The sequence below is a fragment of the Phyllobates terribilis genome, unplaced genomic scaffold (assembly GCF_046119375.1).
Source record: "Phyllobates terribilis strain yellow unplaced genomic scaffold, ASM4611937v1 Scaffold_538__1_contigs__length_1162401, whole genome shotgun sequence".
Taxonomy (NCBI): domain Eukaryota; kingdom Metazoa; phylum Chordata; class Amphibia; order Anura; family Dendrobatidae; genus Phyllobates; species Phyllobates terribilis.
This window is the reverse complement of record NW_027363298.1, coordinates 103,997-124,381: the sequence shown is the minus strand read 5'-3', so window position 1 is coordinate 124,381 and position 20,385 is coordinate 103,997. Positions and strand designations below refer to the sequence as shown.

The 20,385-nt window shown below is 45.0% G+C and overlaps 16 non-coding genes across 16 annotated transcripts; all 16 read left to right on the top strand.

The window, feature by feature from the left end:
- The first annotated feature begins 325 nt into the window (after positions 1-325).
- Positions 326-516, top strand: LOC141231889 (U2 spliceosomal RNA). The gene has a single exon (XR_012298160.1). It is a non-coding gene; the product is annotated as a U2 spliceosomal RNA (small nuclear RNA).
- Positions 517-1,631: 1,115 nt separating this feature from the next.
- Positions 1,632-1,822, top strand: LOC141231888 (U2 spliceosomal RNA). The gene has a single exon (XR_012298159.1). It is a non-coding gene; the product is annotated as a U2 spliceosomal RNA (small nuclear RNA).
- A 1,116-nt stretch (positions 1,823-2,938) lies between these two features.
- On the top strand, positions 2,939-3,129 carry LOC141231876 (U2 spliceosomal RNA). The gene has a single exon (XR_012298158.1). It is a non-coding gene; the product is annotated as a U2 spliceosomal RNA (small nuclear RNA).
- Positions 3,130-4,245: 1,116 nt separating this feature from the next.
- LOC141231865 (U2 spliceosomal RNA) lies at positions 4,246-4,436 on the top strand. The gene has a single exon (XR_012298157.1). It is a non-coding gene; the product is annotated as a U2 spliceosomal RNA (small nuclear RNA).
- Positions 4,437-5,552: 1,116 nt separating this feature from the next.
- On the top strand, positions 5,553-5,743 carry LOC141231853 (U2 spliceosomal RNA). The gene has a single exon (XR_012298152.1). It is a non-coding gene; the product is annotated as a U2 spliceosomal RNA (small nuclear RNA).
- A 1,116-nt stretch (positions 5,744-6,859) lies between these two features.
- LOC141231841 (U2 spliceosomal RNA) lies at positions 6,860-7,050 on the top strand. Its single transcript, XR_012298143.1, has one exon. It is a non-coding gene; the product is annotated as a U2 spliceosomal RNA (small nuclear RNA).
- A 1,116-nt stretch (positions 7,051-8,166) lies between these two features.
- On the top strand, positions 8,167-8,357 carry LOC141231828 (U2 spliceosomal RNA). Its single transcript, XR_012298133.1, has one exon. It is a non-coding gene; the product is annotated as a U2 spliceosomal RNA (small nuclear RNA).
- Positions 8,358-9,473: 1,116 nt separating this feature from the next.
- On the top strand, positions 9,474-9,664 carry LOC141231817 (U2 spliceosomal RNA). The gene has a single exon (XR_012298126.1). It is a non-coding gene; the product is annotated as a U2 spliceosomal RNA (small nuclear RNA).
- A 1,116-nt stretch (positions 9,665-10,780) lies between these two features.
- On the top strand, positions 10,781-10,971 carry LOC141231806 (U2 spliceosomal RNA). Its single transcript, XR_012298115.1, has one exon. It is a non-coding gene; the product is annotated as a U2 spliceosomal RNA (small nuclear RNA).
- A 1,116-nt stretch (positions 10,972-12,087) lies between these two features.
- Positions 12,088-12,278, top strand: LOC141231794 (U2 spliceosomal RNA). Its single transcript, XR_012298104.1, has one exon. It is a non-coding gene; the product is annotated as a U2 spliceosomal RNA (small nuclear RNA).
- A 1,116-nt stretch (positions 12,279-13,394) lies between these two features.
- LOC141231783 (U2 spliceosomal RNA) lies at positions 13,395-13,585 on the top strand. The gene has a single exon (XR_012298092.1). It is a non-coding gene; the product is annotated as a U2 spliceosomal RNA (small nuclear RNA).
- Positions 13,586-14,701: 1,116 nt separating this feature from the next.
- LOC141231771 (U2 spliceosomal RNA) lies at positions 14,702-14,892 on the top strand. Its single transcript, XR_012298081.1, has one exon. It is a non-coding gene; the product is annotated as a U2 spliceosomal RNA (small nuclear RNA).
- Positions 14,893-16,007: 1,115 nt separating this feature from the next.
- On the top strand, positions 16,008-16,198 carry LOC141231760 (U2 spliceosomal RNA). Its single transcript, XR_012298070.1, has one exon. It is a non-coding gene; the product is annotated as a U2 spliceosomal RNA (small nuclear RNA).
- Positions 16,199-17,313: 1,115 nt separating this feature from the next.
- Positions 17,314-17,504, top strand: LOC141231749 (U2 spliceosomal RNA). The gene has a single exon (XR_012298059.1). It is a non-coding gene; the product is annotated as a U2 spliceosomal RNA (small nuclear RNA).
- Positions 17,505-18,619: 1,115 nt separating this feature from the next.
- Positions 18,620-18,810, top strand: LOC141231737 (U2 spliceosomal RNA). Its single transcript, XR_012298048.1, has one exon. It is a non-coding gene; the product is annotated as a U2 spliceosomal RNA (small nuclear RNA).
- A 1,115-nt stretch (positions 18,811-19,925) lies between these two features.
- Positions 19,926-20,116, top strand: LOC141231725 (U2 spliceosomal RNA). Its single transcript, XR_012298036.1, has one exon. It is a non-coding gene; the product is annotated as a U2 spliceosomal RNA (small nuclear RNA).
- The last annotated feature ends 269 nt before the right edge of the window (positions 20,117-20,385 follow it).

Genomic DNA, 20,385 nt, shown 5'->3' with positions numbered 1-20,385 from the left:
GGAGAGGTATGTAATCAGGAGCCCTCCTGCTAAGGGTAGACAGCTGCTCGTTCCACCCCACCCCCCGCCTTAATTGGTTCTCCTCCCTTCCAACGGTGTTGAGGCGGGTGGGAACAGCAGGGGGTGAAGGTGCTGTGTTTAAAGAGGTGGAGTTATGCAGATCTAAAACGCGTGGATTGCAGCAGCAGCAAGCCGAAAAGTGCAGGCATGTAAGGGATCTAGAGGTTGACAACATGTCTTCTTAACGGGAGTCCAGGAGCTCATCTCCACAAATGGACTTTTCAGGATCCTTGGGTGGCTCCGTAGTTTGAAACCAATTCTGGTTATCGCTTCTCGGCCTTTTGGCTAAGATCAAGTGTAGTATCTGTTCTTATCAGTTTAATATCTGATACGTCCCCTATCTGGGGACCATATATTAAATGGATTTTTAGAACAGGGAGATGGAAAAAGAGCTTGCTCTGTCCACTCCACGCATTGACCTGGTATTGCAGTATCTCCAGGACCGGTGCACCCCTTCTTTAATGCAGTTTCTAAAATCAGAAAGAATTGAATTCAATGTTTTTTGTTCATTTTGCTTGTTTGTCGGATTTTGGGATGGACTCTTTGGCTTTGCTTTTCTTCTCCTCATTGGATTTTTCATGTTCAAAGTTGCAGAAGCCAGATTACAAGCTCATTTTGGTTCAACTTCAGCAACTGTGCATTGCATTGCCATGTAATGTGATGCAATGCTATCTTTCTAGCTCTCCCTTTTTACTTCCTTTTGGATAAACAGACATATTAGGCAAGCATTTTGGAGCTTTCACCTAAATAACTACAGGTGGTGAGATAAGCTGCACAATATAATTGACCTTTCAGTATATTGTTGCACACACACCATCTATTTAGCAAATGCCCTTGTTATCAACAGCAGCCTTTTAAACTCACCTGAGCTAACAGGTATGTGCGCTGGTTACTCTGCTGCGCTTAAAATTTCTTTTTTGGTTTGCTACAATGCCTTTTCTGAAACGTTGTCTCCTTCTGCTGGAACACTGACTTCTTTCATTTAATGCCTGCAGACTATAAAAGAGAACCCAACCCAAAAAGTTTGGTTGATTAGTCTGTGGCATTCTGTTAAACTGTTGCTTATGGCGGTCTCTGTGAGCTTCTCAGCGACATTCAGCCAGCCAGGTATCCTGCCTGCAGTAGATGGAATGTGGCAATGGAACGCTGGCTGCGCGTGTCATAATAGGCTCTGAGCCTTTATATACCTGTGCACAGCAGCAGCCACCTTCAGTCTGCTGCTGGACAGCCAGCAGCAGCAGCAGCAGGAGAGGTATGTAATCAGGAGCCCTCCTGCTAAGGGTAGACAGCTGCTCGTTCCACCCCACCCCCCGCCTTAATTGGTTCTCCTCCCTTCCAACGGTGTTGAGGCGGGTGGGAACAGCAGGGGGTGAAGGTGCTGTGTTTAAAGAGGTGGAGTTATGCAGATCTAAAACGCGTGGATTGCAGCAGCAGCAAGCCGAAAAGTGCAGGCATGTAAGGGATCTAGAGGTTGACAACATGTCTTCTTAACGGGAGTCCAGGAGCTCATCTCCACAAATGGACTTTTCAGGATCCTTGGGTGGCTCCGTAGTTTGAAACCAATTCTGGTTATCGCTTCTCGGCCTTTTGGCTAAGATCAAGTGTAGTATCTGTTCTTATCAGTTTAATATCTGATACGTCCCCTATCTGGGGACCATATATTAAATGGATTTTTAGAACAGGGAGATGGAAAAAGAGCTTGCTCTGTCCACTCCACGCATTGACCTGGTATTGCAGTATCTCCAGGACCGGTGCACCCCTTCTTTAATGCAGTTTCTAAAATCAGAAAGAATTGAATTCAATGTTTTTTGTTCATTTTGCTTGTTTGTCGGATTTTGGAGATGGACTCTTTGGCTTTGCTTTTCTTCTCCTCATTGGATTTTTCATGTTCAAAGTTGCAGAAGCCAGATTACAAGCTCATTTTGGTTCAACTTCAGCAACTGTGCATTGCATTGCCATGTAATGTGATGCAATGCTATCTTTCTAGCTCTCCCTTTTTACTTCCTTTTGGATAAACAGACATATTAGGCAAGCATTTTGGAGCTTTCACCTAAATAACTACAGGTGGTGAGATAAGCTGCACAATATAATTGACCTTTCAGTATATTGTTGCACACACACCATCTATTTAGCAAATGCCCTTGTTATCAACAGCAGCCTTTTAAACTCACCTGAGCTAACAGGTATGTGCGCTGGTTACTCTGCTGCGCTTAAAATTTCTTTTTTGGTTTGCTACAATGCCTTTTCTGAAACGTTGTCTCCTTCTGCTGGAACACTGACTTCTTTCATTTAATGCCTGCAGACTATAAAAGAGAACCCAACCCAAAAAGTTTGGTTGATTAGTCTGTGGCATTCTGTTAAACTGTTGCTTATGGCGGTCTCTGTGAGCTTCTCAGCGACATTCAGCCAGCCAGGTATCCTGCCTGCAGTAGATGGAATGTGGCAATGGAACGCTGGCTGCGCGTGTCATAATAGGCTCTGAGCCTTTATATACCTGTGCACAGCAGCAGCCACCTTCAGTCTGCTGCTGGACAGCCAGCAGCAGCAGCAGCAGGAGAGGTATGTAATCAGGAGCCCTCCTGCTAAGGGTAGACAGCTGCTCGTTCCACCCCACCCCCCGCCTTAATTGGTTCTCCTCCCTTCCAACGGTGTTGAGGCGGGTGGGAACAGCAGGGGGTGAAGGTGCTGTGTTTAAAGAGGTGGAGTTATGCAGATCTAAAACGCGTGGATTGCAGCAGCAGCAAGCCGAAAAGTGCAGGCATGTAAGGGATCTAGAGGTTGACAACATGTCTTCTTAACGGGAGTCCAGGAGCTCATCTCCACAAATGGACTTTTCAGGATCCTTGGGTGGCTCCGTAGTTTGAAACCAATTCTGGTTATCGCTTCTCGGCCTTTTGGCTAAGATCAAGTGTAGTATCTGTTCTTATCAGTTTAATATCTGATACGTCCCCTATCTGGGGACCATATATTAAATGGATTTTTAGAACAGGGAGATGGAAAAAGAGCTTGCTCTGTCCACTCCACGCATTGACCTGGTATTGCAGTATCTCCAGGACCGGTGCACCCCTTCTTTAATGCAGTTTCTAAAATCAGAAAGAATTGAATTCAATGTTTTTTGTTCATTTTGCTTGTTTGTCGGATTTTGGGGATGGACTCTTTGGCTTTGCTTTTCTTCTCCTCATTGGATTTTTCATGTTCAAAGTTGCAGAAGCCAGATTACAAGCTCATTTTGGTTCAACTTCAGCAACTGTGCATTGCATTGCCATGTAATGTGATGCAATGCTATCTTTCTAGCTCTCCCTTTTTACTTCCTTTTGGATAAACAGACATATTAGGCAAGCATTTTGGAGCTTTCACCTAAATAACTACAGGTGGTGAGATAAGCTGCACAATATAATTGACCTTTCAGTATATTGTTGCACACACACCATCTATTTAGCAAATGCCCTTGTTATCAACAGCAGCCTTTTAAACTCACCTGAGCTAACAGGTATGTGCGCTGGTTACTCTGCTGCGCTTAAAATTTCTTTTTTGGTTTGCTACAATGCCTTTTCTGAAACGTTGTCTCCTTCTGCTGGAACACTGACTTCTTTCATTTAATGCCTGCAGACTATAAAAGAGAACCCAACCCAAAAAGTTTGGTTGATTAGTCTGTGGCATTCTGTTAAACTGTTGCTTATGGCGGTCTCTGTGAGCTTCTCAGCGACATTCAGCCAGCCAGGTATCCTGCCTGCAGTAGATGGAATGTGGCAATGGAACGCTGGCTGCGCGTGTCATAATAGGCTCTGAGCCTTTATATACCTGTGCACAGCAGCAGCCACCTTCAGTCTGCTGCTGGACAGCCAGCAGCAGCAGCAGCAGGAGAGGTATGTAATCAGGAGCCCTCCTGCTAAGGGTAGACAGCTGCTCGTTCCACCCCACCCCCCGCCTTAATTGGTTCTCCTCCCTTCCAACGGTGTTGAGGCGGGTGGGAACAGCAGGGGGTGAAGGTGCTGTGTTTAAAGAGGTGGAGTTATGCAGATCTAAAACGCGTGGATTGCAGCAGCAGCAAGCCGAAAAGTGCAGGCATGTAAGGGATCTAGAGGTTGACAACATGTCTTCTTAACGGGAGTCCAGGAGCTCATCTCCACAAATGGACTTTTCAGGATCCTTGGGTGGCTCCGTAGTTTGAAACCAATTCTGGTTATCGCTTCTCGGCCTTTTGGCTAAGATCAAGTGTAGTATCTGTTCTTATCAGTTTAATATCTGATACGTCCCCTATCTGGGGACCATATATTAAATGGATTTTTAGAACAGGGAGATGGAAAAAGAGCTTGCTCTGTCCACTCCACGCATTGACCTGGTATTGCAGTATCTCCAGGACCGGTGCACCCCTTCTTTAATGCAGTTTCTAAAATCAGAAAGAATTGAATTCAATGTTTTTTGTTCATTTTGCTTGTTTGTCGGATTTTGGGGATGGACTCTTTGGCTTTGCTTTTCTTCTCCTCATTGGATTTTTCATGTTCAAAGTTGCAGAAGCCAGATTACAAGCTCATTTTGGTTCAACTTCAGCAACTGTGCATTGCATTGCCATGTAATGTGATGCAATGCTATCTTTCTAGCTCTCCCTTTTTACTTCCTTTTGGATAAACAGACATATTAGGCAAGCATTTTGGAGCTTTCACCTAAATAACTACAGGTGGTGAGATAAGCTGCACAATATAATTGACCTTTCAGTATATTGTTGCACACACACCATCTATTTAGCAAATGCCCTTGTTATCAACAGCAGCCTTTTAAACTCACCTGAGCTAACAGGTATGTGCGCTGGTTACTCTGCTGCGCTTAAAATTTCTTTTTTGGTTTGCTACAATGCCTTTTCTGAAACGTTGTCTCCTTCTGCTGGAACACTGACTTCTTTCATTTAATGCCTGCAGACTATAAAAGAGAACCCAACCCAAAAAGTTTGGTTGATTAGTCTGTGGCATTCTGTTAAACTGTTGCTTATGGCGGTCTCTGTGAGCTTCTCAGCGACATTCAGCCAGCCAGGTATCCTGCCTGCAGTAGATGGAATGTGGCAATGGAACGCTGGCTGCGCGTGTCATAATAGGCTCTGAGCCTTTATATACCTGTGCACAGCAGCAGCCACCTTCAGTCTGCTGCTGGACAGCCAGCAGCAGCAGCAGCAGGAGAGGTATGTAATCAGGAGCCCTCCTGCTAAGGGTAGACAGCTGCTCGTTCCACCCCACCCCCCGCCTTAATTGGTTCTCCTCCCTTCCAACGGTGTTGAGGCGGGTGGGAACAGCAGGGGGTGAAGGTGCTGTGTTTAAAGAGGTGGAGTTATGCAGATCTAAAACGCGTGGATTGCAGCAGCAGCAAGCCGAAAAGTGCAGGCATGTAAGGGATCTAGAGGTTGACAACATGTCTTCTTAACGGGAGTCCAGGAGCTCATCTCCACAAATGGACTTTTCAGGATCCTTGGGTGGCTCCGTAGTTTGAAACCAATTCTGGTTATCGCTTCTCGGCCTTTTGGCTAAGATCAAGTGTAGTATCTGTTCTTATCAGTTTAATATCTGATACGTCCCCTATCTGGGGACCATATATTAAATGGATTTTTAGAACAGGGAGATGGAAAAAGAGCTTGCTCTGTCCACTCCACGCATTGACCTGGTATTGCAGTATCTCCAGGACCGGTGCACCCCTTCTTTAATGCAGTTTCTAAAATCAGAAAGAATTGAATTCAATGTTTTTTGTTCATTTTGCTTGTTTGTCGGATTTTGGGGATGGACTCTTTGGCTTTGCTTTTCTTCTCCTCATTGGATTTTTCATGTTCAAAGTTGCAGAAGCCAGATTACAAGCTCATTTTGGTTCAACTTCAGCAACTGTGCATTGCATTGCCATGTAATGTGATGCAATGCTATCTTTCTAGCTCTCCCTTTTTACTTCCTTTTGGATAAACAGACATATTAGGCAAGCATTTTGGAGCTTTCACCTAAATAACTACAGGTGGTGAGATAAGCTGCACAATATAATTGACCTTTCAGTATATTGTTGCACACACACCATCTATTTAGCAAATGCCCTTGTTATCAACAGCAGCCTTTTAAACTCACCTGAGCTAACAGGTATGTGCGCTGGTTACTCTGCTGCGCTTAAAATTTCTTTTTTGGTTTGCTACAATGCCTTTTCTGAAACGTTGTCTCCTTCTGCTGGAACACTGACTTCTTTCATTTAATGCCTGCAGACTATAAAAGAGAACCCAACCCAAAAAGTTTGGTTGATTAGTCTGTGGCATTCTGTTAAACTGTTGCTTATGGCGGTCTCTGTGAGCTTCTCAGCGACATTCAGCCAGCCAGGTATCCTGCCTGCAGTAGATGGAATGTGGCAATGGAACGCTGGCTGCGCGTGTCATAATAGGCTCTGAGCCTTTATATACCTGTGCACAGCAGCAGCCACCTTCAGTCTGCTGCTGGACAGCCAGCAGCAGCAGCAGCAGGAGAGGTATGTAATCAGGAGCCCTCCTGCTAAGGGTAGACAGCTGCTCGTTCCACCCCACCCCCCGCCTTAATTGGTTCTCCTCCCTTCCAACGGTGTTGAGGCGGGTGGGAACAGCAGGGGGTGAAGGTGCTGTGTTTAAAGAGGTGGAGTTATGCAGATCTAAAACGCGTCGATTGCAGCAGCAGCAAGCCAAAAAGTGCAGGCATGTAAGGGATCTAGAGGTTGACAACATGTCTTCTTAACGGGAGTCCAGGAGCTCATCTCCACAAATGGACTTTTCAGGATCCTTGGGTGGCTCCGTAGTTTGAAACCAATTCTGGTTATCGCTTCTCGGCCTTTTGGCTAAGATCAAGTGTAGTATCTGTTCTTATCAGTTTAATATCTGATACGTCCCCTATCTGGGGACCATATATTAAATGGATTTTTAGAACAGGGAGATGGAAAAAGAGCTTGCTCTGTCCACTCCACGCATTGACCTGGTATTGCAGTATCTCCAGGACCGGTGCACCCCTTCTTTAATGCAGTTTCTAAAATCAGAAAGAATTGAATTCAATGTTTTTTGTTCATTTTGCTTGTTTGTCGGATTTTGGGGATGGACTCTTTGGCTTTGCTTTTCTTCTCCTCATTGGATTTTTCATGTTCAAAGTTGCAGAAGCCAGATTACAAGCTCATTTTGGTTCAACTTCAGCAACTGTGCATTGCATTGCCATGTAATGTGATGCAATGCTATCTTTCTAGCTCTCCCTTTTTACTTCCTTTTGGATAAACAGACATATTAGGCAAGCATTTTGGAGCTTTCACCTAAATAACTACAGGTGGTGAGATAAGCTGCACAATATAATTGACCTTTCAGTATATTGTTGCACACACACCATCTATTTAGCAAATGCCCTTGTTATCAACAGCAGCCTTTTAAACTCACCTGAGCTAACAGGTATGTGCGCTGGTTACTCTGCTGCGCTTAAAATTTATTTTTTGGTTTGCTACAATGCCTTTTCTGAAACGTTGTCTCCTTCTGCTGGAACACTGACTTCTTTCATTTAATGCCTGCAGACTATAAAAGAGAACCCAACCCAAAAAGTTTGGTTGATTAGTCTGTGGCATTCTGTTAAACTGTTGCTTATGGCGGTCTCTGTGAGCTTCTCAGCGACATTCAGCCAGCCAGGTATCCTGCCTGCAGTAGATGGAATGTGGCAATGGAACGCTGGCTGCGCGTGTCATAATAGGCTCTGAGCCTTTATATACCTGTGCACAGCAGCAGCCACCTTCAGTCTGCTGCTGGACAGCCAGCAGCAGCAGCAGCAGGAGAGGTATGTAATCAGGAGCCCTCCTGCTAAGGGTAGACAGCTGCTCGTTCCACCCCACCCCCCGCCTTAATTGGTTCTCCTCCCTTCCAACGGTGTTGAGGCGGGTGGGAACAGCAGGGGGTGAAGGTGCTGTGTTTAAAGAGGTGGAGTTATGCAGATCTAAAACGCGTGGATTGCAGCAGCAGCAAGCCGAAAAGTGCAGGCATGTAAGGGATCTAGAGGTTGACAACATGTCTTCTTAACGGGAGTCCAGGAGCTCATCTCCACAAATGGACTTTTCAGGATCCTTGGGTGGCTCCGTAGTTTGAAACCAATTCTGGTTATCGCTTCTCGGCCTTTTGGCTAAGATCAAGTGTAGTATCTGTTCTTATCAGTTTAATATCTGATACGTCCCCTATCTGGGGACCATATATTAAATGGATTTTTAGAACAGGGAGATGGAAAAAGAGCTTGCTCTGTCCACTCCACGCATTGACCTGGTATTGCAGTATCTCCAGGACCGGTGCACCCCTTCTTTAATGCAGTTTCTAAAATCAGAAAGAATTGAATTCAATGTTTTTTGTTCATTTTGCTTGTTTGTCGGATTTTGGGGATGGACTCTTTGGCTTTGCTTTTCTTCTCCTCATTGGATTTTTCATGTTCAAAGTTGCAGAAGCCAGATTACAAGCTCATTTTGGTTCAACTTCAGCAACTGTGCATTGCATTGCCATGTAATGTGATGCAATGCTATCTTTCTAGCTCTCCCTTTTTACTTCCTTTTGGATAAACAGACATATTAGGCAAGCATTTTGGAGCTTTCACCTAAATAACTACAGGTGGTGAGATAAGCTGCACAATATAATTGACCTTTCAGTATATTGTTGCACACACACCATCTATTTAGCAAATGCCCTTGTTATCAACAGCAGCCTTTTAAACTCACCTGAGCTAACAGGTATGTGCGCTGGTTACTCTGCTGCGCTTAAAATTTCTTTTTTGGTTTGCTACAATGCCTTTTCTGAAACGTTGTCTCCTTCTGCTGGAACACTGACTTCTTTCATTTAATGCCTGCAGACTATAAAAGAGAACCCAACCCAAAAAGTTTGGTTGATTAGTCTGTGGCATTCTGTTAAACTGTTGCTTATGGCGGTCTCTGTGAGCTTCTCAGCGACATTCAGCCAGCCAGGTATCCTGCCTGCAGTAGATGGAATGTGGCAATGGAACGCTGGCTGCGCGTGTCATAATAGGCTCTGAGCCTTTATATACCTGTGCACAGCAGCAGCCACCTTCAGTCTGCTGCTGGACAGCCAGCAGCAGCAGCAGCAGGAGAGGTATGTAATCAGGAGCCCTCCTGCTAAGGGTAGACAGCTGCTCGTTCCACCCCACCCCCCGCCTTAATTGGTTCTCCTCCCTTCCAACGGTGTTGAGGCGGGTGGGAACAGCAGGGGGTGAAGGTGCTGTGTTTAAAGAGGTGGAGTTATGCAGATCTAAAACGCGTGGATTGCAGCAGCAGCAAGCCGAAAAGTGCAGGCATGTAAGGGATCTAGAGGTTGACAACATGTCTTCTTAACGGGAGTCCAGGAGCTCATCTCCACAAATGGACTTTTCAGGATCCTTGGGTGGCTCCGTAGTTTGAAACCAATTCTGGTTATCGCTTCTCGGCCTTTTGGCTAAGATCAAGTGTAGTATCTGTTCTTATCAGTTTAATATCTGATACGTCCCCTATCTGGGGACCATATATTAAATGGATTTTTAGAACAGGGAGATGGAAAAAGAGCTTGCTCTGTCCACTCCACGCATTGACCTGGTATTGCAGTATCTCCAGGACCGGTGCACCCCTTCTTTAATGCAGTTTCTAAAATCAGAAAGAATTGAATTCAATGTTTTTTGTTCATTTTGCTTGTTTGTCGGATTTTGGGGATGGACTCTTTGGCTTTGCTTTTCTTCTCCTCATTGGATTTTTCATGTTCAAAGTTGCAGAAGCCAGATTACAAGCTCATTTTGGTTCAACTTCAGCAACTGTGCATTGCATTGCCATGTAATGTGATGCAATGCTATCTTTCTAGCTCTCCCTTTTTACTTCCTTTTGGATAAACAGACATATTAGGCAAGCATTTTGGAGCTTTCACCTAAATAACTACAGGTGGTGAGATAAGCTGCACAATATAATTGACCTTTCAGTATATTGTTGCACACACACCATCTATTTAGCAAATGCCCTTGTTATCAACAGCAGCCTTTTAAACTCACCTGAGCTAACAGGTATGTGCGCTGGTTACTCTGCTGCGCTTAAAATTTCTTTTTTGGTTTGCTACAATGCCTTTTCTGAAACGTTGTCTCCTTCTGCTGGAACACTGACTTCTTTCATTTAATGCCTGCAGACTATAAAAGAGAACCCAACCCAAAAAGTTTGGTTGATTAGTCTGTGGCATTCTGTTAAACTGTTGCTTATGGCGGTCTCTGTGAGCTTCTCAGCGACATTCAGCCAGCCAGGTATCCTGCCTGCAGTAGATGGAATGTGGCAATGGAACGCTGGCTGCGCGTGTCATAATAGGCTCTGAGCCTTTATATACCTGTGCACAGCAGCAGCCACCTTCAGTCTGCTGCTGGACAGCCAGCAGCAGCAGCAGCAGGAGAGGTATGTAATCAGGAGCCCTCCTGCTAAGGGTAGACAGCTGCTCGTTCCACCCCACCCCCCGCCTTAATTGGTTCTCCTCCCTTCCAACGGTGTTGAGGCGGGTGGGAACAGCAGGGGGTGAAGGTGCTGTGTTTAAAGAGGTGGAGTTATGCAGATCTAAAACGCGTCGATTGCAGCAGCAGCAAGCCAAAAAGTGCAGGCATGTAAGGGATCTAGAGGTTGACAACATGTCTTCTTAACGGGAGTCCAGGAGCTCATCTCCACAAATGGACTTTTCAGGATCCTTGGGTGGCTCCGTAGTTTGAAACCAATTCTGGTTATCGCTTCTCGGCCTTTTGGCTAAGATCAAGTGTAGTATCTGTTCTTATCAGTTTAATATCTGATACGTCCCCTATCTGGGGACCATATATTAAATGGATTTTTAGAACAGGGAGATGGAAAAAGAGCTTGCTCTGTCCACTCCACGCATTGACCTGGTATTGCAGTATCTCCAGGACCGGTGCACCCCTTCTTTAATGCAGTTTCTAAAATCAGAAAGAATTGAATTCAATGTTTTTTGTTCATTTTGCTTGTTTGTCGGATTTTGGGGATGGACTCTTTGGCTTTGCTTTTCTTCTCCTCATTGGATTTTTCATGTTCAAAGTTGCAGAAGCCAGATTACAAGCTCATTTTGGTTCAACTTCAGCAACTGTGCATTGCATTGCCATGTAATGTGATGCAATGCTATCTTTCTAGCTCTCCCTTTTTACTTCCTTTTGGATAAACAGACATATTAGGCAAGCATTTTGGAGCTTTCACCTAAATAACTACAGGTGGTGAGATAAGCTGCACAATATAATTGACCTTTCAGTATATTGTTGCACACACACCATCTATTTAGCAAATGCCCTTGTTATCAACAGCAGCCTTTTAAACTCACCTGAGCTAACAGGTATGTGCGCTGGTTACTCTGCTGCGCTTAAAATTTCTTTTTTGGTTTGCTACAATGCCTTTTCTGAAACGTTGTCTCCTTCTGCTGGAACACTGACTTCTTTCATTTAATGCCTGCAGACTATAAAAGAGAACCCAACCCAAAAAGTTTGGTTGATTAGTCTGTGGCATTCTGTTAAACTGTTGCTTATGGCGGTCTCTGTGAGCTTCTCAGCGACATTCAGCCAGCCAGGTATCCTGCCTGCAGTAGATGGAATGTGGCAATGGAACGCTGGCTGCGCGTGTCATAATAGGCTCTGAGCCTTTATATACCTGTGCACAGCAGCAGCCACCTTCAGTCTGCTGCTGGACAGCCAGCAGCAGCAGCAGCAGGAGAGGTATGTAATCAGGAGCCCTCCTGCTAAGGGTAGACAGCTGCTCGTTCCACCCCACCCCCCGCCTTAATTGGTTCTCCTCCCTTCCAACGGTGTTGAGGCGGGTGGGAACAGCAGGGGGTGAAGGTGCTGTGTTTAAAGAGGTGGAGTTATGCAGATCTAAAACGCGTGGATTGCAGCAGCAGCAAGCCGAAAAGTGCAGGCATGTAAGGGATCTAGAGGTTGACAACATGTCTTCTTAACGGGAGTCCAGGAGCTCATCTCCACAAATGGACTTTTCAGGATCCTTGGGTGGCTCCGTAGTTTGAAACCAATTCTGGTTATCGCTTCTCGGCCTTTTGGCTAAGATCAAGTGTAGTATCTGTTCTTATCAGTTTAATATCTGATACGTCCCCTATCTGGGGACCATATATTAAATGGATTTTTAGAACAGGGAGATGGAAAAAGAGCTTGCTCTGTCCACTCCACGCATTGACCTGGTATTGCAGTATCTCCAGGACCGGTGCACCCCTTCTTTAATGCAGTTTCTAAAATCAGAAAGAATTGAATTCAATGTTTTTTGTTCATTTTGCTTGTTTGTCGGATTTTGGGGATGGACTCTTTGGCTTTGCTTTTCTTCTCCTCATTGGATTTTTCATGTTCAAAGTTGCAGAAGCCAGATTACAAGCTCATTTTGGTTCAACTTCAGCAACTGTGCATTGCATTGCCATGTAATGTGATGCAATGCTATCTTTCTAGCTCTCCCTTTTTACTTCCTTTTGGATAAACAGACATATTAGGCAAGCATTTTGGAGCTTTCACCTAAATAACTACAGGTGGTGAGATAAGCTGCACAATATAATTGACCTTTCAGTATATTGTTGCACACACACCATCTATTTAGCAAATGCCCTTGTTATCAACAGCAGCCTTTTAAACTCACCTGAGCTAACAGGTATGTGCGCTGGTTACTCTGCTGCGCTTAAAATTTCTTTTTTGGTTTGCTACAATGCCTTTTCTGAAACGTTGTCTCCTTCTGCTGGAACACTGACTTCTTTCATTTAATGCCTGCAGACTATAAAAGAGAACCCAACCCAAAAAGTTTGGTTGATTAGTCTGTGGCATTCTGTTAAACTGTTGCTTATGGCGGTCTCTGTGAGCTTCTCAGCGACATTCAGCCAGCCAGGTATCCTGCCTGCAGTAGATGGAATGTGGCAATGGAACGCTGGCTGCGCGTGTCATAATAGGCTCTGAGCCTTTATATACCTGTGCACAGCAGCAGCCACCTTCAGTCTGCTGCTGGACAGCCAGCAGCAGCAGCAGCAGGAGAGGTATGTAATCAGGAGCCCTCCTGCTAAGGGTAGACAGCTGCTCGTTCCACCCCACCCCCCGCCTTAATTGGTTCTCCTCCCTTCCAACGGTGTTGAGGCGGGTGGGAACAGCAGGGGGTGAAGGTGCTGTGTTTAAAGAGGTGGAGTTATGCAGATCTAAAACGCGTGGATTGCAGCAGCAGCAAGCCGAAAAGTGCAGGCATGTAAGGGATCTAGAGGTTGACAACATGTCTTCTTAACGGGAGTCCAGGAGCTCATCTCCACAAATGGACTTTTCAGGATCCTTGGGTGGCTCCGTAGTTTGAAACCAATTCTGGTTATCGCTTCTCGGCCTTTTGGCTAAGATCAAGTGTAGTATCTGTTCTTATCAGTTTAATATCTGATACGTCCCCTATCTGGGGACCATATATTAAATGGATTTTTAGAACAGGGAGATGGAAAAAGAGCTTGCTCTGTCCACTCCACGCATTGACCTGGTATTGCAGTATCTCCAGGACCGGTGCACCCCTTCTTTAATGCAGTTTCTAAAATCAGAAAGAATTGAATTCAATGTTTTTTGTTCATTTTGCTTGTTTGTCGGATTTTGGGGATGGACTCTTTGGCTTTGCTTTTCTTCTCCTCATTGGATTTTTCATGTTCAAAGTTGCAGAAGCCAGATTACAAGCTCATTTTGGTTCAACTTCAGCAACTGTGCATTGCATTGCCATGTAATGTGATGCAATGCTATCTTTCTAGCTCTCCCTTTTTACTTCCTTTTGGATAAACAGACATATTAGGCAAGCATTTTGGAGCTTTCACCTAAATAACTACAGGTGGTGAGATAAGCTGCACAATATAATTGACCTTTCAGTATATTGTTGCACACACACCATCTATTTAGCAAATGCCCTTGTTATCAACAGCAGCCTTTTAAACTCACCTGAGCTAACAGGTATGTGCGCTGGTTACTCTGCTGCGCTTAAAATTTCTTTTTTGGTTTGCTACAATGCCTTTTCTGAAACGTTGTCTCCTTCTGCTGGAACACTGACTTCTTTCATTTAATGCCTGCAGACTATAAAAGAGAACCCAACCCAAAAAGTTTGGTTGATTAGTCTGTGGCATTCTGTTAAACTGTTGCTTATGGCGGTCTCTGTGAGCTTCTCAGCGACATTCAGCCAGCCAGGTATCCTGCCTGCAGTAGATGGAATGTGGCAATGGAACGCTGGCTGCGCGTGTCATAATAGGCTCTGAGCCTTTATATACCTGTGCACAGCAGCAGCCACCTTCAGTCTGCTGCTGGACAGCCAGCAGCAGCAGCAGCAGGAGAGGTATGTAATCAGGAGCCCTCCTGCTAAGGGTAGACAGCTGCTCGTTCCACCCCACCCCCCGCCTTAATTGGTTCTCCTCCCTTCCAACGGTGTTGAGGCGGGTGGGAACAGCAGGGGGTGAAGGTGCTGTGTTTAAAGAGGTGGAGTTATGCAGATCTAAAACGCGTCGATTGCAGCAGCAGCAAGCCGAAAAGTGCAGGCATGTAAGGGATCTAGAGGTTGACAACATGTCTTCTTAACGGGAGTCCAGGAGCTCATCTCCACAAATGGACTTTTCAGGATCCTTGGGTGGCTCCGTAGTTTGAAACCAATTCTGGTTATCGCTTCTCGGCCTTTTGGCTAAGATCAAGTGTAGTATCTGTTCTTATCAGTTTAATATCTGATACGTCCCCTATCTGGGGACCATATATTAAATGGATTTTTAGAACAGGGAGATGGAAAAAGAGCTTGCTCTGTCCACTCCACGCATTGACCTGGTATTGCAGTATCTCCAGGACCGGTGCACCCCTTCTTTAATGCAGTTTCTAAAATCAGAAAGAATTGAATTCAATGTTTTTTGTTCATTTTGCTTGTTTGTCGGATTTTGGGATGGACTCTTTGGCTTTGCTTTTCTTCTCCTCATTGGATTTTTCATGTTCAAAGTTGCAGAAGCCAGATTACAAGCTCATTTTGGTTCAACTTCAGCAACTGTGCATTGCATTGCCATGTAATGTGATGCAATGCTATCTTTCTAGCTCTCCCTTTTTACTTCCTTTTGGATAAACAGACATATTAGGCAAGCATTTTGGAGCTTTCACCTAAATAACTACAGGTGGTGAGATAAGCTGCACAATATAATTGACCTTTCAGTATATTGTTGCACACACACCATCTATTTAGCAAATGCCCTTGTTATCAACAGCAGCCTTTTAAACTCACCTGAGCTAACAGGTATGTGCGCTGGTTACTCTGCTGCGCTTAAAATTTCTTTTTTGGTTTGCTACAATGCCTTTTCTGAAACGTTGTCTCCTTCTGCTGGAACACTGACTTCTTTCATTTAATGCCTGCAGACTATAAAAGAGAACCCAACCCAAAAAGTTTGGTTGATTAGTCTGTGGCATTCTGTTAAACTGTTGCTTATGGCGGTCTCTGTGAGCTTCTCAGCGACATTCAGCCAGCCAGGTATCCTGCCTGCAGTAGATGGAATGTGGCAATGGAACGCTGGCTGCGCGTGTCATAATAGGCTCTGAGCCTTTATATACCTGTGCACAGCAGCAGCCACCTTCAGTCTGCTGCTGGACAGCCAGCAGCAGCAGCAGCAGGAGAGGTATGTAATCAGGAGCCCTCCTGCTAAGGGTAGACAGCTGCTCGTTCCACCCCACCCCCCGCCTTAATTGGTTCTCCTCCCTTCCAACGGTGTTGAGGCGGGTGGGAACAGCAGGGGGTGAAGGTGCTGTGTTTAAAGAGGTGGAGTTATGCAGATCTAAAACGCGTGGATTGCAGCAGCAGCAAGCCGAAAAGTGCAGGCATGTAAGGGATCTAGCGGTTGACAACATGTCTTCTTAACGGGAGTCCAGGAGCTCATCTCCACAAATGGACTTTTCAGGATCCTTGGGTGGCTCCGTAGTTTGAAACCAATTCTGGTTATCGCTTCTCGGCCTTTTGGCTAAGATCAAGTGTAGTATCTGTTCTTATCAGTTTAATATCTGATACGTCCCCTATCTGGGGACCATATATTAAATGGATTTTTAGAACAGGGAGATGGAAAAAGAGCTTGCTCTGTCCACTCCACGCATTGACCTGGTATTGCAGTATCTCCAGGACCGGTGCACCCCTTCTTTAATGCAGTTTCTAAAATCAGAAAGAATTGAATTCAATGTTTTTTGTTCATTTTGCTTGTTTGTCGGATTTTGGGATGGACTCTTTGGCTTTGCTTTTCTTCTCCTCATTGGATTTTTCATGTTCAAAGTTGCAGAAGCCAGATTACAAGCTCATTTTGGTTCAACTTCAGCAACTGTGCATTGCATTGCCATGTAGTGTGATGCAATGCTATCTTTCTAGCTCTCCCTTTTTACTTCCTTTTGGATAAACAGACATATTAGGCAAGCATTTTGGAGCTTTCACCTAAATAACTACAGGTGGTGAGATAAGCTGCACAATATAATTGACCTTTCAGTATATTGTTGCACACACACCATCTATTTAGCAAATGCCCTTGTTATCAACAGCAGCCTTTTAAACTCACCTGAGCTAACAGGTATGTGCGCTGGTTACTCTGCTGCGCTTAAAATTTCTTTTTTGGTTTGCTACAATGCCTTTTCTGAAACGTTGTCTCCTTCTGCTGGAACACTGACTTCTTTCATTTAATGCCTGCAGACTATAAAAGAGAACCCAACCCAAAAAGTTTGGTTGATTAGTCTGTGGCATTCTGTTAAACTGTTGCTTATGGCGGTCTCTGTGAGCTTCTCAGCGACATTCAGCCAGCCAGGTATCCTGCCTGCAGTAGATGGAATGTGGCAATGGAACGCTGGCTGCGCGTGTCATAATAGGCTCTGAGCCTTTATATACCTGTGCACAGCAGCAGCCACCTTCAGTCTGCTGCTGGACAGCCAGCAGCAGCAGCAGCAGGAGAGGTATGTAATCAGGAGCCCTCCTGCTAAGGGTAGACAGCTGCTCGTTCCACCCCACCCCCCGCCTTAATTGGTTCTCCTCCCTTCCAACGGTGTTGAGGCGGGTGGGAACAGCAGGGGGTGAAGGTGCTGTGTTTAAAGAGGTGGAGTTATGCAGATCTAAAACGCGTGGATTGCAGCAGCAGCAAGCCGAAAAGTGCAGGCATGTAAGGGATCTAGCGGTTGACAACATGTCTTCTTAACGGGAGTCCAGGAGCTCATCTCCACAAATGGACTTTTCAGGATCCTTGGGTGGCTCCGTAGTTTGAAACCAATTCTGGTTATCGCTTCTCGGCCTTTTGGCTAAGATCAAGTGTAGTATCTGTTCTTATCAGTTTAATATCTGATACGTCCCCTATCTGGGGACCATATATTAAATGGATTTTTAGAACAGGGAGATGGAAAAAGAGCTTGCTCTGTCCACTCCACGCATTGACCTGGTATTGCAGTATCTCCAGGACCGGTGCACCCCTTATTTAATGCAGTTTCTAAAATCAGAAAGAATTGAATTCAATGTTTTTTGTTCATTTTGCTTGTTTGTCGGATTTTGGGATGGACTCTTTGGCTTTGCTTTTCTTCTCCTCATTGGATTTTTCATGTTCAAAGTTGCAGAAGCCAGATTACAAGCTCATTTTGGTTCAACTTCAGCAACTGTGCATTGCATTGCCATGTAATGTGATGCAATGCTATCTTTCTAGCTCTCCCTTTTTACTTCCTTTTGGATAAACAGACATATTAGGCAAGCATTTTGGAGCTTTCACCTAAATAACTACAGGTGGTGAGATAAGCTGCACAATATAATTGACCTTTCAGTATATTGTTGCACACACACCATCTATTTAGCAAATGCCCTTGTTATCAACAGCAGCCTTTTAAACTCACCTGAGCTAACAGGTATGTGCGCTGGTTACTCTGCTGCGCTTAAAATTTCTTTTTTGGTTTGCTACAATGCCTTTTCTGAAACGTTGTCTCCTTCTGCTGGAACACTGACTTCTTTCATTTAATGCCTGCAGACTATAAAAGAGAACCCAACCCAAAAAGTTTGGTTGATTAGTCTGTGGCATTCTGTTAAACTGTTGCTTATGGCGGTCTCTGTGAGCTTCTCAGCGATATTCAGCCAGCCAGGTATCCTGCCTGCAGTAGATGGAATGTGGCAATGGAACGCTGGCTGCGCGTGTCATAATAGGCTCTGAGCCTTTATATACCTGTGCACAGCAGCAGCCACCTTCAGTCTGCTGCTGGACAGCCAGCAGCAGCAGCAGCAGGAGAGGTATGTAATCAGGAGCCCTCCTGCTAAGGGTAGACAGCTGCTCGTTCCACCCCACCCCCCGCCTTAATTGGTTCTCCTCCCTTCCAACGGTGTTGAGGCGGGTGGGAACAGCAGGGGGTGAAGGTGCTGTGTTTAAAGAGGTGGAGTTATGCAGATCTAAAACGCGTGGATTGCAGCAGCAGCAAGCCGAAAAGTGCAGGCATGTAAGGGATCTAGCGGTTGACAACATGTCTTCTTAACGGGAGTCCAGGAGCTCATCTCCACAAATGGACTTTTCAGGATCCTTGGGTGGCTCCGTAGTTTGAAACCAATTCTGGTTATCGCTTCTCGGCCTTTTGGCTAAGATCAAGTGTAGTATCTGTTCTTATCAGTTTAATATCTGATACGTCCCCTATCTGGGGACCATATATTAAATGGATTTTTAGAACAGGGAGATGGAAAAAGAGCTTGCTCTGTCCACTCCACGCATTGACCTGGTATTGCAGTATCTCCAGGACCGGTGCACCCCTTCTTTAATGCAGTTTCTAAAATCAGAAAGAATTGAATTCAATGTTTTTTGTTCATTTTGCTTGTTTGTCGGATTTTGGGATGGACTCTTTGGCTTTGCTTTTCTTCTCCTCATTGGATTTTTCATGTTCAAAGTTGCAGAAGCCAGATTACAAGCTCATTTTGGTTCAACTTCAGCAACTGTGCATTGCATTGCCATGTAATGTGATGCAATGCTATCTTTCTAGCTCTCCCTTTTTACTTCCTTTTGGATAAACAGACATATTAGGCAAGCATTTTGGAGCTTTCACCTAAATAACTACAGGTGGTGAGATAAGCTGCACAATATAATTGACCTTTCAGTATATTGTTGCACACACACCATCTATTTAGCAAATGCCCTTGTTATCAACAGCAGCCTTTTAAACTCACCTGAGCTAACAGGTATGTGCGCTGGTTACTCTGCTGCGCTTAAAATTTCTTTTTTGGTTTGCTACAATGCCTTTTCTGAAACGTTGTCTCCTTCTGCTGGAACACTGACTTCTTTCATTTAATGCCTGCAGACTATAAAAGAGAACCCAACCCAAAAAGTTTGGTTGATTAGTCTGTGGCATTCTGTTAAACTGTTGCTTATGGCGGTCTCTGTGAGCTTCTCAGCGACATTCAGCCAGCCAGGTATCCTGCCTGCAGTAGATGGAATGTGGCAATGGAACGCTGGCTGCGCGTGTCATAATAGGCTCTGAGCCTTTATATACCTGTGCACAGCAGCAGCCACCTTCAGTCTGCTGCTGGACAGCCAGCAGCAGCAGCAGCAGGAGAGGTATGTAATCAGGAGCCCTCCTGCTAAGGGTAGACAGCTGCTCGTTCCACCCCACCCCCCGCCTTAATTGGTTCTCCTCCCTTCCAACGGTGTTGAGGCGGGTGGGAACAGCAGGGGGTGAAGGTGCTGTGTTTAAAGAGGTGGAGTTATGCAGATCTAAAACGCGTGGATTGCAGCAGCAGCAAGCCGAAAAGTGCAGGCATGTAAGGGATCTAGCGGTTGACAACATGTCTTCTTAACGGGAGTCCAGGAGCTCATCTCCACAAATGGACTTTTCAGGATCCTTGGGTGGCTCCGTAGTTTGAAACCAATTCTGGTTATCGCTTCTCGGCCTTTTGGCTAAGATCAAGTGTAGTATCTGTTCTTATCAGTTTAATATCTGATACGTCCCCTATCTGGGGACCATATATTAAATGGATTTTTAGAACAGGGAGATGGAAAAAGAGCTTGCTCTGTCCACTCCACGCATTGACCTGGTATTGCAGTATCTCCAGGACCGGTGCACCCCTTCTTTAATGCAGTTTCTAAAATCAGAAAGAATTGAATTCAATGTTTTTTGTTCATTTTGCTTGTTTGTCGGATTTTGGGATGGACTCTTTGGCTTTGCTTTTCTTCTCCTCATTGGATTTTTCATGTTCAAAGTTGCAGAAGCCAGATTACAAGCTCATTTTGGTTCAACTTCAGCAACTGTGCATTGCATTGCCATGTAATGTGATGCAATGCTATCTTTCTAGCTCTCCCTTTTTACTTCCTTTTGGATAAACAGACATATTAGGCAA